Raw genomic sequence first — 21,166 nt, 5'->3', positions numbered from 1 at the left:
ATTCGTGCCAGGAATCACCGACCGACGTCGATACAGCTGCTCAGTGCAGCACTCCGTGAAGAATGGGCTGCCATTCCCCAAGAAACGTTGCAACACCTGATTGAACATATTCCTGCGAGAGTGGAAGCGGTCATCAAGGCTAGGGGTGGGCTAACACAAAATTGAATTCCACCATTACCAATGGACGGCGCCACGAACTTGTAAGTCATTTTCAGCCAGGTGTCTGGATACTTTGAAATGTCCCCTTAGAGAAATTGATATTTTAGTGTGCTGAGCGAAACTGAACCTACTCAGACATTACTCTCTTTACTTATTCTGATCAACACTAAACTGACACACAATATTTATTTTATTTTATTTCATTTATTTATTTATGTTTTTTTAGCGCAACGCAGTCTGCTTTTCAATAATCCCAGCAAAAGAATGGCCCTGACAAACAATAACCCATATCTTTAATGAATCAATTACCTCACAAAACTCTTGCTTACTCAAACTAGTGCAATACAGCGAGCGCCAATACTGCCAGCTAAATAAAAAATTCTAACTACTGAAGTCACTAACTACTGATAGGCATAGTTAGCAAATGAAAGATTTTGATGGACAACAAACAATGTGTTTACCTTAATAGTGCTCAAAAAGGCACTATTACTCCGCCATCTCTCTCCTCACATCCACCACTGCTGGCGGCTCACCTCCAACTGCGCAACGCTACGCGCTGTTCGCATCTAACTGCCCAACACTACAATAGCAAATTCCAACAGTGCCAACCAGCCACAGACTGCACACAGCATAGTCAGTGATTTTCATACAGAGCGCTACGTGGCGTTACCAACGAAAAAACCTAAACGGCCTACTTACATAACACCCATGCTCCGCACAAAAAATTTTACAAATTGTTTTGGGCAGTGGCCAGGATTGACTTGAATAATTTTTTTCACAATTACAACAACAAAGATATCAAATGCATATGAAACGTTCCCTTAGAAAAATTTATGAATAACTGTGCTTGGGTACTCCTTACGTTATTTGATTTTCAAACAGCTGAGCACAACTGAACGTACTCAGATATTTCGCTCTTTACTTATCCTAATCAACACTAAACTGACAAATATTTTTAGCGCAACGCAATCTGACTTTCAGTAATCCCTACAAAAGAATGGCTCTGACTAACAATAACCTATACCTTTCGTGAATCACTTACCTCACAAAAATCTTCGTTACTCGAACTACTGCAATACAGCGAGCGCCAATACTGCCCGCTAAGTAAAAAATTCTAACTACTGAAGTCACTAACTACTGATAGGCATAGTTAGCAAATGAAAGCTGTTGATAGAGAACAATGTATTTACCTTAATAGTGTTCAAAAGTCATGATATATATATATCAGTTCATGACATCCAGTCTTACAAAATCACTCTCTCTGATGGACACACGTCCAGATCATCCGCTCTCAAAACTCCGCCATCTCTCTCCCCACATCCACCACTGCTGGCGGCTCACCTCTAACTGCGCAACGCTACGCGCTGTTCACATGAACTTTCTTATTGTTCCATTATTGTCGACGGAAAATATATTGGGAGTAGACTTTTTGAATGAATACAAAGCAATCTTAAACGTTCACGAAGCTGAAATAAGTTTAGAGAAAGAAAGTAAGTCAATAGCTTTGAAATTTGAAGATTGGCTCTCAAACCATGACGAGGAAATTAATCGGCTTTACCTTCTGTTAGACAACAGTTCGGAGTTTTCGACGGAACTTGACACTAACAATCACTCTGCAAGTATTCACAGGGATGATATCGACGGCGTATTTGATACTAATGAGTTAATTCAGAATAAAATTCAAACAGTTGAGAATTGTAATGACACTGATAGGCAGGACCTTTTTGGGATTTTACAAGCACATTCCACAGTTTTTACTCACATAACAGGAACAATCAAGGGATTTCAATACCAATTTCATGTTCGTGAGCATACTAAATTTTGTGTTAGACCATACGTAATTCAGGCACATTATAAGGACTGTGTTAGAACAGAAATACAATCTATGCTTGACGAGGGAATTACTGAGCCTGCAGTAAGCCCATACAACGATCCATTACAGGTTTGTTGAGAAGAAAAATGGATCGATCAGGCTTGTCTTAGATTCGAGACAAATCAATACTATCATCATTCCTGAAACAGACAGGCCGCAAACTTTGGAAGAACTTCTTCAAAATTTTAATGGTGTAAAAGTGTTGTCTTCCATTGATCTCAGATCCAGCTATTATCAGATCGAACTTCATCCAGAATGTAGAAAATACACAGCTTTTCTTTGTTTAGGCGTTTGTTATCAATTTCGGAAACTTCCTTTTTGTTTGAACATTTCTTTGGCAGCTTTCATTCGTGGGCTAAATTCCATATTACCTGAGTTCTTAAAACGTTACATTACCTTATATGTGGACGATATTCTGATAGCAGAAGCCTCATGGGAACAACATAATCGCATCCTCAACGGCGTGTTACATATTTTTGCAGAATCTGGAATTACAGTTTACTTGGAAAAGTCTGAATTCGGTGTAACAATGGTAAAGTTTTTGGGACATATTATTTCTTCTGAAGGGATTCAGCTGGCTCTGAAAAGTTAGAAGCAATCAGAGCCATTCCAGTTCCATCCACAAAAAAAACAAGTCCGCGGTTTTCCAGTTATCGTAAATTTTTACCGTCGTTTACTGAACATGCAAATTCTAGTTACACCAAAACTTTGTTCTCTCACTGGAAAAAAATACTATTTGGAAATAAGACGAATAGGCACAATTGGAATTCAGTTCTTTGAAAGAATCTCTACTTAACGTGCCAATATTAGCTCATCCAGATTTGTCACAAGATTTCTGCCTTAGCATGGATACTTCTAAAGTCGGTCTTGGTGCCCATTTATTTCAAAAAGCCATAGAAAATGACGCTACTGTTCAGAAAACCATTGCTTTTGCTAGACGAGTGCTAACAAAATCTGAAAAATATTATTCCATTACTGAATTAGAAGCTTTAGCTATCGTTTGGGCATTGAACAAATTCCGTTTCTTTCTTTCTGTTAAGCACGTAAAAGTATACAGTGATCACTGTGCACTACAATTTATTATGTCTTCAAAATTAAATCATGACAGGTTAAAACATTGGGCATTGTTTCTGTAAGAATTCCACTTCACAATAGTCTACATTCCCAGCAAGGAGAAGATTGCTGCGGACGCACTGTCACGCGCATCGGCTGGGCTTGAGAAAAGTAACACAGAAGGCAACCTCGAGGAAAATTTCAGTATTCTTTACATTCAGAAAGTCGCCTTTGAAAACTTCATCACCATATCTTTAAAGGACCTTGTTCATGAACAAGATAATAATCCGATTTTGACAGACATTAAAAGTAAATGGCGTGAAAAGACACACAGATTCAGCATTATTATCTGGTTAGAAACAACATACTCTTTAAACGCTGCACTATTGATGACAAGCTATGGGTACTTAGCATTCCTGACGATTTTGTTAATAAGCTCATTTGGTACATTCATTTCAGCTATGCACATTTTGCTCCACGAAAATGTTATATTCTTCGGACGACTTGTTATTTAAACAATATGGAAAAGAGAATTCGAAGAGTCTTGTCTACTTGTAAACTTTGTCAAAAGGCTAAACCATCTACTATCTCACATCGTGCTCCGTTGTTTCCTATAACCTATACACCCTACTTACAACTTTTGATCATATAGTGTAAGCCTTCCTGAGTGGGACATGTTGCTAAACTGATTGAAACCCTTTCTCGCTCCACGAAGTTTGTGTACGACATATGCCAAGTAACACATTAAATTTGTTGGAACCACTATCTTCGAAATCAGTTAATAGTAGCAAATGTAAGTAGTGTCTGTAATCTTTCCACAGGACCAGTGGAAAGCTGCCGCAACGGTGGTGTGTGGAGCGTTGCAACCGGGTCATGCACCTGCCCACAAGGATTTACTGGCGTCTACTGTGAGGAAGGTAGGAATTTTTTAAAATTATTCGTAGTGTATCATTTCACTGATAATCCGAGTGTGTGTTTGTAACTGTGTATGTGTACGTATCTTATAATTACATTAGTCTGTGAATGTTGTTGTTGTGGTCTTCAGTCCTGAGACTGGTTTGATGCAGGTCTCCATGCTACTCTATCCTGTGCAAGCTTCTTCATCTCCCAGTACCTACTGCAACCTACATCCTTCTGAATCTGCTTAGTGTATTCATCTCTTGGTCTCCCTCTACGAATTTTACCCTACACGCTGCCCTCCAATGCTAAATTTGTGATCCCTTGATGCCTCAAAACATGTCCTACCAACCGATCCCTTCTTCTAGTCAAGTTGTGCCACAAACTTCTCTTCTGCCCAATCCTATTCAATACCTCCTTATTAGTTACGTGATCTACCCACCTTATCTTCAGCATTCTTCTGTAGCACCACATTTCGAGAGCTTCTATTCTCTTCTTGTCCAAACTGGTTATTGTCCATGTTTCACTTCCATACATGGCTACACTCCATACAAATACTTTCAGAAACGACTACCTGACACTTAAATCTATACTCGATGTTAACAAATTTCTCTTCTTCAGAAACGATTTCCTTGCCATTGCCAGTCTACATTTTATATCCTCTCTACTTCGACCATCATCAGTTATTTTACTCCCTAAATAGCAAAACTCCTTTACTACTTTAAGTGTCTCATTTCCTAATCTAATCCCCTCAGCATCACCCGATTTAATTTGACTACATTCCATTATCCTCGTTTTGCTTTTGTTGATGTTCATCTTATATCCTCCTTTCAAGACACTGTCCATTCCGTTCAACTGCTCTTCCAAGTCCTTTGCTGTCTCTGACAGAATTACAATGTCATCGGCGAACCTCAAAGTTTTTACTTCTTCTCCATGAATTTTAATACCTACTCCAAATTTTTCTTTTGTTTCCTTTACTGCTTCCTCAATATACAGATTGAATAACATCGGGAAGAGGCTACAACCCTGTCTCACTCCTTTCCCAACCACTGCTTCCCTTTCATGTCCCTCGACTCTTATAACTGCCATCTGGCTTCTGTACAAATTGTAAATAGCCTTTCGCTCCCTGTATTTTACCCCTGCCACCTTCAGAATTTGAAAGAGAGTATTCCAGTTAACGTTGTCAAAAGCTTTCTCTAAGTCTACAAATGCTAGAAACGTAGGTTTGCCTTTTCTTAATCTTTCCTATAAGATAAGTCGTAAGGTTAGTATTGCCTCACGTGTTCCAACATTTTTACGAAATCCAAACTGATCTTCCCTGAGGTCCGCTTCTACCAGTTTTTCCATTCGTCTGTAAAGAATTCGTGTTAGTATTTTGCAGCTGTGACTTATTAAGCTGATAGTTCGGTAATTTTCACATCTGTCAACACCTGCTTTCTTTGGGATTGGAATTATTATATTCTTCTTGAACTCTGTGAGTATTTCGCCTGTCTCATACATCTTGCTCACCACATGGTAGAGTTTTGTCATGACTGGTTCTCCCAAGGCCATCAGTAGTTCTAATGGAATGTTGTCTACTCCGGGGGCCTTGTTTCGACTCAGGTCTTTCAGTGTCTGTGAATAAATGGTACGATTTTAGAGTTTTTATCAAGTGCTGACTGACTTTGTGAAGCCCATAATTAAGTACAGTATGCTTGCTGCGTGTTGGCTATTTACTTTCAGCTGCTATACTTTCATTTCCCTTTTGGCATTCTGGCGACTAAGCGTGCGAGATTTACGTAAATCTAACATACTCAACAATGTCAGGCATACCTACTGCAAGACTACTAACAGTTTTTACACAGTTGCACCACTTTCTTTCTTTTTGCATTTTTAGTTTCATCAATGGAAGTTGTTTCCTGGTGTCTTAACACACGTATGAGTGCTACCTTCAAGTTCTTACCTCTACAGGGTGTTTGGAAATTCCTCTCACAAAATTCATGGGCTTGTGTAGGGCAGTGACTGCATAATATTTTGAACAGAAACCCACGTCTGGGAAGGTATCGTTTCCGTTCTAACACGTTATAAATTCAAATGTTTAAATCAGCCACTTCTGCATGAGGAACTGAATGAGGAGTGATATAGTACAATTATTACCTGAGCACTAGAAAGGAAACATTCATTATCAGTTAAATGCATTTGTCTGTATAACACTTACACATTACATGTTAACATTATCCAAAAACAAACAAAAAAACCCGGCACACTGTAAATACACAACAGTACTGATGCATTACAACAGCAGCTCGACGTGGCGACCACCAGCATTGTTACAGACTCTGCCCACATCACCGCCTACCTTGTTGCATACCAGCACAACCAGCTCTGCGACTTTTCTGTTTCCCTCAGCAGATGCAGACACCATACACATATGCACTGAAACTGTCGTAGAACGCAAACGGTACGTTTCCGGACATGGGCTGTCATTCAGAAAGCAGCGTCATTCTAAATGATGGACCCATTTTCAGAACTTCCCATTTATTCAAGTACAAATCCAAAATGAACAGGCCTGATACCAATGAAAAGAGGAACTTTCAAGGTATTGTTTCATTATGTTTGATATCAGTATAATAGATTTAATAATTTTCAATAATTTATAATTAATTAGTTTTTAACAATTATATAATAATTAGAAATGTGATAAATGCTATAAACGTTCAATGTGGCCACCATTGGCTGTATGGTAACCAAACTCGTCCCACACACGCTAAGCGTATCTGCTGTTGCTGAGCGCACGGCAGCTGTGGTCCGGTTCCACACATCGTTCAGAGTGGTCGGTACAGGCGGGATGTAAACAGCTTCCTTCACATAACCTCGTAAGAAAAAGTCGCAGGCTGTGAGATCAGGAGATCTCGGTGGCCAGAAGTGCAGAGCCGGGTCCTCGAGTCCCCTGCGACTGATCCAACACTGAGGAAGGGAGTCATTCAGGGAGCCTCGTACGTCACGATGCCAACGGGGCGGAGCTCCATCCTCTTGGAAACTGAAGTCCTGGGAATCTTGCACAACTTGAGAGAACAGCCATTGTTCCAACATGTCCCAATATGTGCTTGCCATTACAGTTCTTTCTGCAAACAAAAATGGTCCGTAAGCCTTTGTACTGGCTAAGGCACAGAACACTTCAGTCTATTTCTTGTTGCAACGGTGAATGTGGATTTTTCCAAACCCCATATGCGAACAATGTGCCTGTTGACTTTTCCACTGAGGTGGAACGTCGTTTTATCTCTAAAAATTACGGCCCTACTGCCGCGCGAACTCTACCAGCCGCTTCTGAAACCATCACCACCCGCCCGCAGCCTCCTGCCAAAACCTTTGAAACTTTCTCTTTTCATTGGTATAAAGCTTGTGTGGGAATTGGTACTGTCAATAGTGACCAAGAATAGGGAATTACAAAGCCGGGATACAGTATGTCAGATGTAGTTAACGGTAAAAGCCCGAAGTTAGATAAGGAGACCAGATGCCATACACAGTCCTAGTCTTTCTCCAAGTCGCAGGAGACCTACATTGCCGATTTTTTGAATTTGAGTGGAGGAAAAATGAGTGGGGTACACGAGTTTGTGATCAGAGGATATGGCAGGATGCAAGCTCGATTAGTTCTAGTGTTCAGGTGTTTACAGGTGGGTCAGAAGATGGATTTAGAGACACTGCTGGACAGTCAAATCAGGCTGAAAGGGCAGTAAGAAGATGCATAGTTAGGGGGCTTGTGCTGCTTGCAGAACAGTGAGATTTTGAGGGTTTTTCACATTTCAAATGGTTCAAATGGCTCTGAGCACTATGGGACTCAACATCTTAGGTCATAAGTCCCCTAGAACTTAGAACTACTTAAACCTACCTAGCCTAAGGACATCACACACACCCATGCCCGAGGCAGGATTCGAACCTGCGACCGTAGCAGTCCCGCAGTTCCGGACTGCAGCGTCAGAACCGCTAGACCACCGCGGCCGGCTTTTCACAGTTCAAGACGGTAACCTGCAGAGACCATCATGTAGTAAATGGATGTAAGTGTGGAGAGAAAAGGGAGGGGCATTGTTTTAGGTGTCAAAAGGTCATGTGTTGAGGACCAACAATGACTTGTTTTATGTCATGCGAAATAATAGGTACATTCAGTTCTGTTTGTGATATGTTGTTGAAGTAGTGGAAACAGGGAGCCAGGGGTGGGGCAATAGTATTTGTGCATTCACAGATTGCAGGAAATGGTGAGTAATCAATATGTGAGTCATCATAAATGAAGAAGATGTTGGAGATATAGGTTGCAACGTGATCAGCTTTGTTTAGGTTGTCAGGTATTGGTTGATGTTGTAGAAGAGTGGACAGTGAGTCAATGGAATGTTTTCCAAACTTGGGAGGGTTAATGGGGAGTGTACCACTGAATCTGGTAGAATTCTGGCGCCAGTGCCGATATTCTTTGAATTTAATAAGCTATGTGTCCTCGGAATCTTTCAAGACGGCATACATGAACAAAACGTCCTCGGTTTTCCAGCCGCGTCAATTCGAATAAAATCCTCGAGCTTTCGATGGCCATCTCCGCCATCGTCTTTAGGAGTTCACTGACCGCCGTGGCTGCTACGGTTTCTCGCTTGTAAAGGCATTATGACATCATCAGGAGCCAATCAGATCGATCCAATGTGACGCGCGCGCTTACGTCGACCAGTGCAGCTGGGGGAGCTTTTGCCCGAAGCAGCTTCGGTGACGTCAGGTGGCGCCAGGGGCAGGCGCCACGTTTGAAAATGCCGCTCTCGCGCCGCGCATCTGTGTCTGCTTTCTTCGATGTGCGACGCCCGCCCTCATGCCCTGCTGAGTGTATATCCCTGGTCTCTGTCGAAATATTTGTTGTTTAAACGAATATCGACCGCTTCCTTTATAACACAGTCCCAATATGTAGACACATGAACCAACACTTTTCTATTTTTGAAATGTATTTTATGTCCATTTCCTAGGGAATGCTTCGCTATGGCCGACTTGTCAAGCTCCCTTTGTTACTAGTGTGTTTCTGTACATGTCAATGGTGTGGTATCCTAGTTACGAGTCCCTAGGAAGGAATGGTATGAGTGATGGGATTGTTGGAGGAATAGTATAGCTTATAGGGTGACAAGGATACATGATATCTGTGGGAATGTTGGCTGATATAGCATCTGAAAAGAACTGTAAGAAGGGTGGGGTGGGATCAATATAATCTGGTAGGTGGCAGGTTCTGTGTGGCTTCCAATATGCATATCTGTGAATTCCTGGTAGACGTTTCCGTTGATGTGGCAGTATTCTTCGATAACACTGCGACAGAGGTTGGGATCTGGTGCATGGGCTAGAGGCAGTGTGTAAGCGATGGTGAGCTGAACAGGTAGGTGGTCACTTTCAAATGGATTGGGGACTGCTGCAGTGAGGCGTCCAAGGAGGTTGAGAGGAGACAACTAGAGTAGTGTCCTAAGGGTAGGTGCACTGGGGAGTCGAGAGAATGTCCCCTTGGACGCGGTGTGTAACCGAATGCTGCAATCAAGCAGAGGATCTACTGCAGATGTTGAGTCAGTAGCAATCACACAGGTTTGAGACGTTTGGTCAATATGGATGAAGAAGTCACAGGAAATGGGGTGAGTAGGTGGATTTATGTAGTGTTACAGATAACTGTTAAGGTTTTGAAGAAGATAGTAAGGATAAGATATTCAGTGGGAGTATTTCATAAGGGCTGTGGTCAAACAGGGTTTTTCTTCTGGTGACCGATTGCAACTTCACCTTTTGCCACTAGAATGCGATTATCTGAACGTCCACAGTACACAGAAAGATTCGGATGGTCTGACAGGTTTTGTATAAGGATTCATTAAATAGGAAGCCATGGATTTTGTATAGGGATGGAGAGTGTATGAAGGGGACTTTCCTTTTTAGAGGAGAATGTTTGTTATGGAATAGAATGTTGTAGTGTAATCACTCTATGATAACTTGGATGGTGAATACAATGAGTTTAAACTAAGATGTCGAGGTGGATGGTTGTGGAGGTAAGTGAATTGGGTGCTGAGATGGAGAGATTACTGTGAGAAATGTCATGAAGGGTATGTGGGGTAGATGTTTTGGAGCACAATCATCATGAATTTCATGACACTTCAGGCATGAGGGGTTTGGTAAGTTCGGACGTGGCTTTGCATTTCACGGAATAGGAGGGATAGGTGTTGTTTCATGTGCTGTACGAGGTGCATTCAAGTTCTAAGGCCTCCGAATTTTTTTCTAATTAACTTCTCACCCGAAATCGATGAAACTGGCGTTACTTCTCGACGTAATCGCCCTGCAGACGTACACATTTTTCACAACGCTGACGCCATGATTCCGTTGCAGCGGCGAAGGCTTCTTTAGGAGTCTGTTTTGACCACTGGAAAATCGCTGAGGCAATAGCAGCACAGCTGGTGAATGTGCGGTCACGGAGAGTGTCTTTCATTGTTGGAAAAAGCCAAAAGTCACTAGGAGCCAGGTCAGGTGAGTAGGGAGCATGAGGAATCACTTCAAAGTTGTTATCACGAAGAAACTGTTGCGTAACGTTAGCTCGATGTATGGGTGCGTTTTCTTGGTGAAACAGCACATGCGCAGCCCTTCCTGGACGTTTTTGTTGCAGTGCAGGAAGGAATTTGTTCTTCAAAACATTTTCGTAGGATGCACTTGTTACCGTAGTGCCGTTTGGAACGCAATGGGTAAGGATTACGCCCTCGCTGTCCCAGAACATGGACACCATCATTTTTTTAGCACTGGCGGTTACCCGAAATTTTTTTGCTGGCGGTGAATCTGTGTGCTTCCATTGAGCTGACTGGCGCTTTGTTTCTGGATTGAAAAATGGCATCCACGTCTCATCCATTGCCACAACCGACGAAAAGAAAGTCCCATTCGTGCTGTCGTTGCGCGTCAACATTGCTTGGCAACATGCCACACGGGCAGCCATGTGGTCGTCTGTCAGCATTCGTGGCGCCCACCTGGATGTCACTATTCTCATTTTCAGATCGTCATGCAGGATTGTGTGCACAGAACCCACAGAAATGCCAACTCTGGAGGCGATCTGTTCAACAGTCATTCGGCGATCCCCCAAAACAATTCTCTCCACTTTGTCGATCATGTCGTCAGACCGGCTTGTGTGAGCCCGAGGTTGTTTCGGTTTATTGTCACACGATGTTCTGCCTTCATTAAACTGTCGCACCCACGAATGCACTTTCGACACATCCATAACTCCATCACCACTTGTCTCCTTCAACTGTCGATGAATTTCAATTGGTTTCACACCACACAAATTCAGAAAACGAACGATTGCACGCTGTTCAAGTAAGGAAAACGTCGCTGTTTTAAGTATTTAAAACAGTTCTCATTCTCACCGCTGGCGGAAAATTATATCTGCCGTACGGTGCTGCCATCTCTGGGACGTATTGACAATGAACACGGCCTCATTTTAAAACAATCCGCATGTTTGTATCTCTTTCCAGTCCGGAGAAAAAAATCGGAGACCTTAGAGCTTGAATGCACCTCGTAGTTAGAGGGGAAGCTATGTTAAGGCATAGCTGAAAGAAGTTAGACGCTTTTCCGGTGGACAGGTAATGTAACAGCAACAGAGAGGGCTGCATTACGGTCTCTCGGAGATGATCCTGTCATTGTCATTTTACTTTCGGACAAAGGCAATGCCACGTTTGTCTTAAACAAACAGGATTAGGTACCAAAGATGCAATGTTTATTATCTGACAGCGTATTGCAGGATCGATGGTGACTCCACAAAAAGTGTTGAGAGCAATATGAACAGACTGCTGAAGAAAAATGGTTTGTCGTGGGACACCTTCAAGAGTCCTAACGCCTATAGTGCTATTCCCCCTAGGTCATATGGTCTTCCGAAAGTACACAAGGAACGAGATCCTTTCCGTCATATAGTGAGCAATATCGGCGCTCCGACATATCGTGTAGCAAAGCATCTTGCTTCTCTGTTGAGCCCACAATTTGGTCGGTGTGAACATCATATCAGGAACTCAGCTGATTTTTTACGTCATTTGGAGGGAATGCGGTTGAATGACTGATATTTTAGTAAGTTTTGAAGTGGTCTCTCTCTTTCTCTCGTGTTCCTCTGTGTGATTCGCCGTGGTTAATTGAGGTTAGGTTTGGTGTTGAATTAACTAACCTTTTTCGACAAGTGTTGACATCCACTACTGTTTTTATTCAATGACCAGTATTACGAGCAGACAGATGAAGTTTCCATGGGTAGCCCGTTGTCTCCTCTGACTGCAAATTTGTTTACAGAAGACTTCAAGGAATGTGCATTGGAGTCCGCGCCTTTGAAACACGCCCACTTCTACAGATATGTTGATAATACTTTTGTTGTTTGGCCTCATGGTAGCGAGAATTTGAATGCCCTTTTAGCCCTTCTGAACTCGATCCACCCGAACATTCACTTTGCGATGGAGGTGGAAGAGGATGGTTGCCTTCCCTTTCTTGACGTTAGGAGGAATGGTTGAGGGACCAATACGACATGCAGTCTACCGGAAACGTACTCTCACTGACTCGCATTTACAGGCTGATAGTTGTTACCGTACTGCCCAGCGTGAAGGGGTACTCCGTACCTTGGTACACAGGCCACATACCATTCCCGACACTTGGAGTTTGCCAGCTGAGCTGGCCCAGCGTGAAACTACATTTCGTCAAAATGGTTATAGTGAAAGACAGATTGAAGGTGCGTTGTGCTATCGACCGGCTGTGCATTGGGTGACTGATGATAATACTCAGTCGACACCTAAGTCTACTGCCTTTCTCCCTTTCGCAGGAAGCACTTCCATCAAGATCGGTCGTATTTTGCGGAAATACGATGTGAAATGTGTTTTTCCGACTTCCATGTAAAATAAGAGTGCTTTAAGGTTCTGTTAAAGCGGGTGTGTATTGCATTCCTTGTAGCTGTGGCATGGAATACTTTGGTCGGGCTATCAGGACAGTGGAGGAACGATGTACCGAGCATAAACGGCACACACGGTTACAGCAGCCAGGTGGATCTGCTACTGCCGTACATTGTTTTGATGCTGGTCATCCTCTGCTATATAACAACACCGAAATATTGTCGTACACGTCCAGCTATTGGGGCTGTGTTATTAAAGAGACTGCTGAGGTTAAATTAACGAGCAACCATGTAAACCGCGATAGATGCGTTTGTTGAAACTCTGCTTGGAATCGTGTTCTCTCCCTCGTCAAAAAACAGAAGAACAGAGTCAACGCTACCTCGCTTGCCAGTTCGTAGTCTTTCACTATCGATGCCTCTGGTTATCTTTGGTGGCAATGTCTGTGTGTTATCTCTCCTGAATCACTCCAAGAACAGAGGTTTAAAATTTGTTTGTACATCGCCTGTCGGTTTCAGTTTGTGCCTTCAAAATGGCGGGGTGTAGTCTACTCCCGTCGAAATATCGGCGGTCGCTGTAAATTGTACCTGGCTGAATTCCCGTAAGTTGTTTGAAAATTTTATACGCCAGGAGAAACTCAGATCCCGAAGAGAAATTTCCATTTAGAGCAAGCACTTTGTGAAGAACACACCGGTAGCAAGCGAGTGCCTTGATGACAAGTATGATTTACGACACACGCTTTCTTCCCCTACTTTTGTCGAATGGTTCGTTAAACTATCGGTTGTGTATTCTACTGCATTCTACTAGGAGGGATTTGAAAATTTAGCTTGGCCTTAATACGATCGATGGAACTGACAATACAAGTAACAGAAAAAGATATCGTTGAGTATGTGAGGCGAAATTGGTCAAAAAGTGACGTTTCCCGATTTTTATCTCTTAATAATATTTGCTCTCTCAAGAATAATTAGCCGCTTCATATAACGATTAATTCCAATAGGAAGTATAGTTTTTATTATTTCAGAGTTAATAGTGCAAGTGTAAAAGTACTCTATCTCCGGAACTACTCACTCCAAAAGATTGTGATTTACAGGTATTCATTCCTTGAATTCATGTTCACGTTAAGAGGTTGGATGCAGTGTGTAAAATGAAACAGCGACACTACACATGCATTTTGTGGAGACTCCAACTGGCAAAAAGGAAGGCTTACAGACGAAAACATTGATGAACTCCAGCAACATTGTGGAATGGCAATAAGAAACAAATCATGTGACCTACAAGGGATGAACAGAGCAGTGTGGGCTACATTCTTCCTCAAATCATCCCCTGAAGATACACCTATACATGGTCTGTGCCCACCTCGTGCTGATTCATGGTGCAAGTACCGCAAAACTAAGGCAGCTGGTACAGAGGAACACTTCTGGCACAAAAATAGCGTACCATTTACAGTGATGAAAGCTAGGCAGTTAACTCATCGTGAAGTTCTTTCCAAATATCTCTATGGTCGAACGCAAAACGCGAATGAGTCTTTCAATAACGTCATTTTGACCCGCATACAAAAAAAGTCTTTGTAGGAATGACGACTCTACGCTTGGGTGTTTGTGACGCTGTGATAACGTTTAACGGTGATAATAAGAGAAGAATTAGGGTACTACAGCAACTCGTTATCATTCCCGACCTTCCAACGGATGGACTGACTTAGAATCATGAAAGCCCAGCCTGAGTGAAACTGTAGTTTGAAAAAATTTCCGATCCCTAATTGTCGAAGGTTCTGAAAAAATGGGTCATCAATATTGCAGGTTTAACGCTGTATGTATGGGATGTACACACTCCCATTAACACTATCAAGACATGCATGTTAAACGTCATTTAATTACACGTCGAAGTATTATGGAGAGATACAGAGACAGGTGGCTGGGGTAAAATACAGGAAGCAAAAGGCTATTTACAGTTTGTACAGAAACCAGATGTCAGTTATAAGAGTCGAGGCATATGAAAGGGAAGCAGTGGTTGGGAAGGGATGAGACAGGGCTGTAGCCTATCCTCGATGTTATTCAATCTGTATGATGAGCAAGCAGTGAAGTAAACAAATGAAAAAATCGGAGTAGGTGTTAAATCCATAGAGAAGAAATAAAAACTATGAGGTTCGCCGATGGCATTGTAGTTCAGTGAAGGACAGCAAAATACTTCGAAGAGCGGTTGAATGGAATGGATAGTGTCTCGAAAAAGGATATAAGATGAACATCAACAAAGGCAAAACGAGGATAATGGAAAGTAGTCGAATTAAGCCGGGTGATGCTGAGGGAATTAGATTAGGAAATGAGACACTTAAAGTAGTGAAGGAGTTTAGCTATTTGGGGAGCAAAATAGCTGATGATGGTCGAAGTAGAGAGGATATAAAATGTAGACTGGCAATGGCAAGGAAAACGGTTCTGAAGAAGAGAAATTTGTTAACATCGAGTATAGATTTAAGTGTTAGGAAGTCGTTTGTAGCCATGTATGCAAGTGAAACGTGGACGATAAAAAGAGTTTACACAAGAAGAGAACAAAAGCTTCCCAAATGTGGTGCTACAGAAGAATGCAGAAGATTAGATGGGTAGATCACATAACTAATGAGGAGCTATTGAACAGAACTGGGGTGAAGAGGAGTTTGCGGCACAACTTGACAAGAAGAAGGGACCAGTTGGTAGGACATGTTCTGAGACATCAAGGGATCACAAATTTAGCAATGGAGGGCAGCGTGGAGGGTAAAAATCGTAGAGGGAGACCAAGAGATGGATACACTAAGCAGATTCAGAAGGATGTAGTTTGCAGTAAGCACTGGGAGGTGAAGAATCTTGCACAGGATAGAGTGGCATGGAGGGCTGCATCAAACCAGTCTCAGGACTGAAGACCACAACAACAACAACAACACAGAGACAGGAATTCGAAAGTGAAAGTAAAGTAACTTGATTTCCGTTCACTGTGGGCGGTGGAAAGTGAAGATAAAGTTGAGTTTGGTACGACTCTACTAGTCTTGTATATGAGCCTTCTACAAGCCCATAAACGCTGTACTCTGTACAACATCGCTCGCAAACTTTTGCTACTAGGGTTGGCGGTTATTGCTGAGACAACTAGTTTTCGCTTAATTTGGTTTTTTTCAAATGCCAGTTTAACCTGTTAACCCCTTCAACACAACCGGTTTCTCAAATAGCCGATTTTCGATTTTTTTCCTCATTATTTCGTGTAATAAATCTAGAAATCGAAGAAAGACTGAAAAATTTTGTCTCAATGACGCTCAAGGTACAAAGGCAAATTGTTAAATCAAAACGGAAAAAAGACTTACTTGATCTGCTATTCTTCTATCACAAAAAATCACCGGTATTCTGCTACTGGTCCTATTTTTTGAAAGTATTCTCTTACTGACTGTAATTTTTTGAAACTCTTCTCAAGAATCATATCACTATTTGGGAATTAAGAACAGTCAGTGCTGAAGGGCGGAAACTGGGGAGAAAGCCTCTATTGGAGTGTTAATTTGTCCACTGTCATGGGCTACAAGCAGGTGGAGGCATGTTGTAAAGACACAGGCAGCAGATCAGCTACTTTCTATTTCCACTGTATACTATGAGTGAATTGTTGATAACTTTTTAATTTATTAGTGTAACCGCAATTTCCTTCCTCTTTTATTATTTCATAGAAATGGCAGGCAAATCTCTAATCTCCCAAAGCAAATGAAACATTGCACTTGACTCCTACATACATTGTAAATATAAAAATACTTCCAGACTAGGGTTGGTGGCATTCTACAATACTACGGATGTACGCCGACAACAGCGAGAAACTACTGTACAGACCTAGTCAAGTACGTGGGGGAGGAGGGGGGGGAGCGAGGGTGGCGGCTTCGTTAAAGAGGCTCTTAAAAAGGTAACTTTTCCATTTTACTCTGACAATTCATTTATTTATTTATTTATTTTATGTAATAATTCCTTTGAGAGGTATTCATACTAATGGTACTTGGCCTCTTAAACTACGCAAGAAAAACTTTTGTTAAAAAAAAATGGTTCAAATGACTCTGACTTAACTTCTGAGGTCATCAGTCACCTAGAACTTAGAACTACTTAAACCTAACTAACCTAAGGACATCACGCACATCCATTCCCGAGGCAGGATTCGAACCTGCGACCAGAGCGGTCGCTCGGCACTAGACGGTAGCGCCTAGAACCGTACGGCCACTCCGGTCGGCTTTTGTTAAAAAAGTATTAGATTTGGCTATAGGATAACTTCAAACGAATAAAATTTTGAATCAGTGTATTGCTTCTTCGCTAACAAAACGCAGTTCACAAGGGAAAGGCCTCAGACGCGGCCCACTGATTCGGCTCAAATTTTGCAAGTCGCTTGTGTACAACTTAAAACGAAGGAAGGACTAAGATATTTTGGCGGAACAGTCCCCCCGCCTCCCATCTCTTCCAACGCCTCTGCCCCTCCCCCCTCCCATTATTGTGAAAATCACCCCTAAAGGTTGTGACGAGCAATCGACTCAAAATTGGCGGGATCGATAAGCCGGCACAGTAGCTCAGGGTGTTCGATGAGAGGCTGGCTGCTCTGTGTAATAAGAGCTGAGTGAAGGGATCAACGGATGTCATGTGACGTCCGCTACGATCAAATACAACGAACAATAATGTTCCCTGTTTATGTCTATGTAACTAGTTTTTGTTTGTTGTGCCATATCTTTCAGTTGCATAATCGACAAGAGCTGAAACATATAGTTGGGAGCCTAACACAGACGACGGCAAGCGGGAAGTTACCGACGCTGCGTTTTCGTTTGTAAAAGTGTTGCAAGACAAATGTATTATCAATAGACTTCCCGAAGCAGGCAGTTCTGTCTCGCGGCGTTCCAGGTTGATAGGAGCGGCTATCGAGCGATTTTTGGATCTGACGAACGAAATGACTTTTGTTGGTACTGATGAACTATACCATGAAGGCGAAGCAGAAGGTGATTCCAGTGGAAGCTATCACAACTAGTGAATCGCAAACTGGTCACAACACTTTGGAAATGTCCACGTCGCAGGCAATCTGTGCTTCACCTGTTCCCGATGAGTATTACGAACCGGTTACTAAACGGCTGAAGTACGGCACTATACCTCTTGAAGTAAAAGTAAAGCCGCTAGCGCTAGCCAGGAATCATCCAAATTGGAACTTACAAACACTGCAAAAGAACAGACCAACAACAGCCCTGAAAAGTAAGAAGGACCTAAAATTGTGCAAAAATGATATTGTTAAATGAGGGACAAGATACAGCAAATACCAGTCCATAAATAAGTGGACATAACGACCGATTTGTTGAATCTGGCCGTCGTAACGAGAATCTAACAACGGGAATAATCCAGGAGGTGGCTGCAGGTGCAGCGCCTCAGTACACGACCGACAAGGATTTTACGTTTGCTGCATCATTATCTTGGGCAAGCAATTTCAAATCGGAATAAAAAATCGTCAACGACACGTCTCTAAACACGTCTCCCACAAGGAGGTAGAAAATATATAAGATATACAGAAAGCGGCTGGTCTTTTCATCACGGCGTCACTTATGACCGGTTTTAATCGAGATTACGTGATCGACACCAATCAAACAGGATGCGAGTATCGGGTGAACATTCGACGCACGTTATCGAAGAAGGGCGAAGAACGAATCCCTGACACATTTGGTAGTAAAGAAAAAAGACTAACTCATTTCCACACGGCGTAATATGTCATCACAGCCTCTGGAAAAGTGTTGCTTAAGGTTTTCCTGTGTTTACAAGAAACGAAGGTTTCAGAAATTTGTTTGCCTACCTTTTCATTATTCCTTATTGATTTACTTACCTCGTTAACCCTCCTATCCCTGTCAATTGATATATGGAAATATACAAACGAGAAGGATAACATCCGCTAGGTTTCCTAGAGATTCGAACCCGGATTCTCCGCTTCCCAGCAAGTTACCTTAGCCGTTGCACTATTTTTTTTAATCATCTAATTTATTCGTTGAAGATCGTTGCCTTTGTTTGGGACGGACGTGCCATGCCACCCGCTCAACTTCGTTGTTGATAGATTCACTCAGTTGATTTTAGGACAGAGGGCTGCTAACCCTACGACCGAACACCCTGAGCTACAGTGCCGCCTAGATTTTCTCAAAAACGGCATGGTGTTGAGCCAAAATATCTTAGAGTACCGTACTTCGTTTTAGGTTGTACACAAGCGACCTGCCAAATTTGAGCCGAATCGGTTTGCTGTGTCTAAGGCTTTCCCCTTCTCAGTCTTCTAACATAAGTTTCACTTTCGAAGAGCAGGAGAGTCTTAATGTTAGGGTGAATAACTTAAAAAGTCAAATGGGATCAAATTTCTTTTAACAATAGCTGTCTTTCTCCTAGAACATAGTCCTATTTAAATTTACAACTTACCTGAAACAAAGTCAGATTTTCTTCAGCACATCAAAACATCCCAAGTTCCTCAATTCAAAAGAAAAATTTATTAAATATTTTTCATTACATTGAAATGGTCAATTTCCTTGAATGATCAAGAGCTTCTTTTAAATTATTATTTCAAATGTCAACTTGAAACTAAATCAAATTTATTTACGAACTAAAACGTAGTACACAGATTGTATGAGCTACAGTTTTGGGATCATAACGTTGAGTCATGAGTTAATTTGAACTAGATTCTAATGTATGAAATGTGATAAATCAGTTTGTATTTATCCATGATAACAGTCTTGGCTACTAATAACCTACACTATGATGTACAATGTACGTTGTCGTTTGTATGACGTTTATTTACACATACGTTAAAGTTGTGACGCCTGGTCTCACTGCTGGAAGGATATTACGAATGAGACATTTCACAGTAGAATATCACCCTTGTAGTAAAACTTAGACATAATATTGGGTGCAGAAAAATTGTGTCAGGAAATTTTAGCCCTGGATAGGTGATGCCCGTAGGAATCAAAATTACTTATGTTATGTAGGTCGACAGTGGACAATTTTTAATCTACGGAAACTTTGCGCCAAGGGCTCCAATTGGCCCCAGGGTTGCCGTGTTGCCGGATGCTCTGTACAGCTCATGACCACGAATGTGTATGTATCGCGTTGGGACAGTGATGGGGCCATGGACGTTTGTATGTGTGAACCGATAGCCATACCATTGCCCATCAACCAACGAATGGCAACACGACACTCCAACGGCCAATCGGAGGGCCTAGTTTCCGTAGTTTAGAAAATGTACGTTGTCGACCTACACAACATAAGTAATTTTGATTCCTACAGGCATCAGCTATCCAGGGTTAAAATTTCGTGGCATAGTTTTTGTCCAACCTGTATACGGCCGTCCCACAAGTGAGGCAAGTTCATGCCCGGATGCATTGTACAAAATGACGATTGATAGGCCGGCCGGAGTGGCCGAGCGGTTCTAGGCGCTACAGTCTGGAATCGCGCGACCGCTACAATCGCAGGTTCGAATCCTGCCTCGCGCATGGATGTGTGTGACGTCCTTAGGTTACTCAGGTTTAAGTAGGTCTAAGTTCTATGGGACTGATGACCTCAGAAGTTAAGTCCCACAGTGCTCAGAGCCATTTGAACCATTTGAACGATTGATAGCCGTCTTCCAGTGCAGGAGGATCATTCGATACTTAAATTGAGACAAATTGTTTTGGATAAAAAACTATTAGCATGGCAAGCTTGGTACTTTTATGGCTTTAAACTGGCATCTCTGGGATGAGCCCTCATCAGCTGATGTATCAACATTGTTTTGTTTATAACCTCAAAAATACATTTCAACATGGCGAGTCGGCTTGAAACTCCACATTAGTTGAAGAACGTTCTGTTATTCGTATTTTACTTGCTGAAGGCGAGAAACCAGTGAATATATACTGTAGAATACTGTAGAATGTCTAAAGTTTATGGTGAAGGTGGTACGAATCGTCCAAATTTTTACAAGTGGATAGGGCAGTTTAAAAATAGTCACGACTCAGTGACTGACGAACGCCGCTCTGGCCGACCAGTAGCAGTTTCAAGTCTCTCACTTGGAAGTGGAACTGGTGACATTATTCGCACCGACCGCCGTGTGACTGTGGAAATGATAGTTGATAAGGTTCAAGTTAGTACTGGTACAGTTCATAACATTATCTGTCACAATATGAAGTACCGCAAAACATGTGCAAGATGGATCCCAAAGGAGCTGACGCAGCTACACAAGGAAACAAAGCTGGGGGTGGGAAAAAGGAACGTTATTAAAGAGAAGGTGAGCTCTTCATCAACAAAATCTTAACTTGTGATGAAACTTGGGTTCACTATTATGAGCCGGAACCAGAAAGACA

General features: G+C 42.1%; 1 protein-coding gene across 1 annotated transcript in view; it reads left to right on the top strand.

Annotated features, from left to right (window-relative positions):
- LOC126442674 (phosphatidylinositol phosphatase PTPRQ-like) overlaps positions 1 to 21,166 on the top strand; it is a 402,005-nt gene that overhangs the window by 103,701 nt on the left and 277,138 nt on the right. The window contains exon 3 of the mRNA XM_050090726.1: positions 3,907 to 4,002. The gene's annotated coding sequence lies outside the window, so the exon portion shown is untranslated. The remainder of the gene's footprint in view (positions 1 to 3,906; positions 4,003 to 21,166) is intronic.

This window comes from Schistocerca serialis, unplaced genomic scaffold (genome assembly GCF_023864345.2).
Source record: "Schistocerca serialis cubense isolate TAMUIC-IGC-003099 unplaced genomic scaffold, iqSchSeri2.2 HiC_scaffold_1400, whole genome shotgun sequence".
Taxonomy (NCBI): domain Eukaryota; kingdom Metazoa; phylum Arthropoda; class Insecta; order Orthoptera; family Acrididae; genus Schistocerca; species Schistocerca serialis.
The sequence above is the reverse complement of the archived record's forward strand: the minus strand, read 5'-3'. Positions and strand labels throughout refer to the sequence as shown.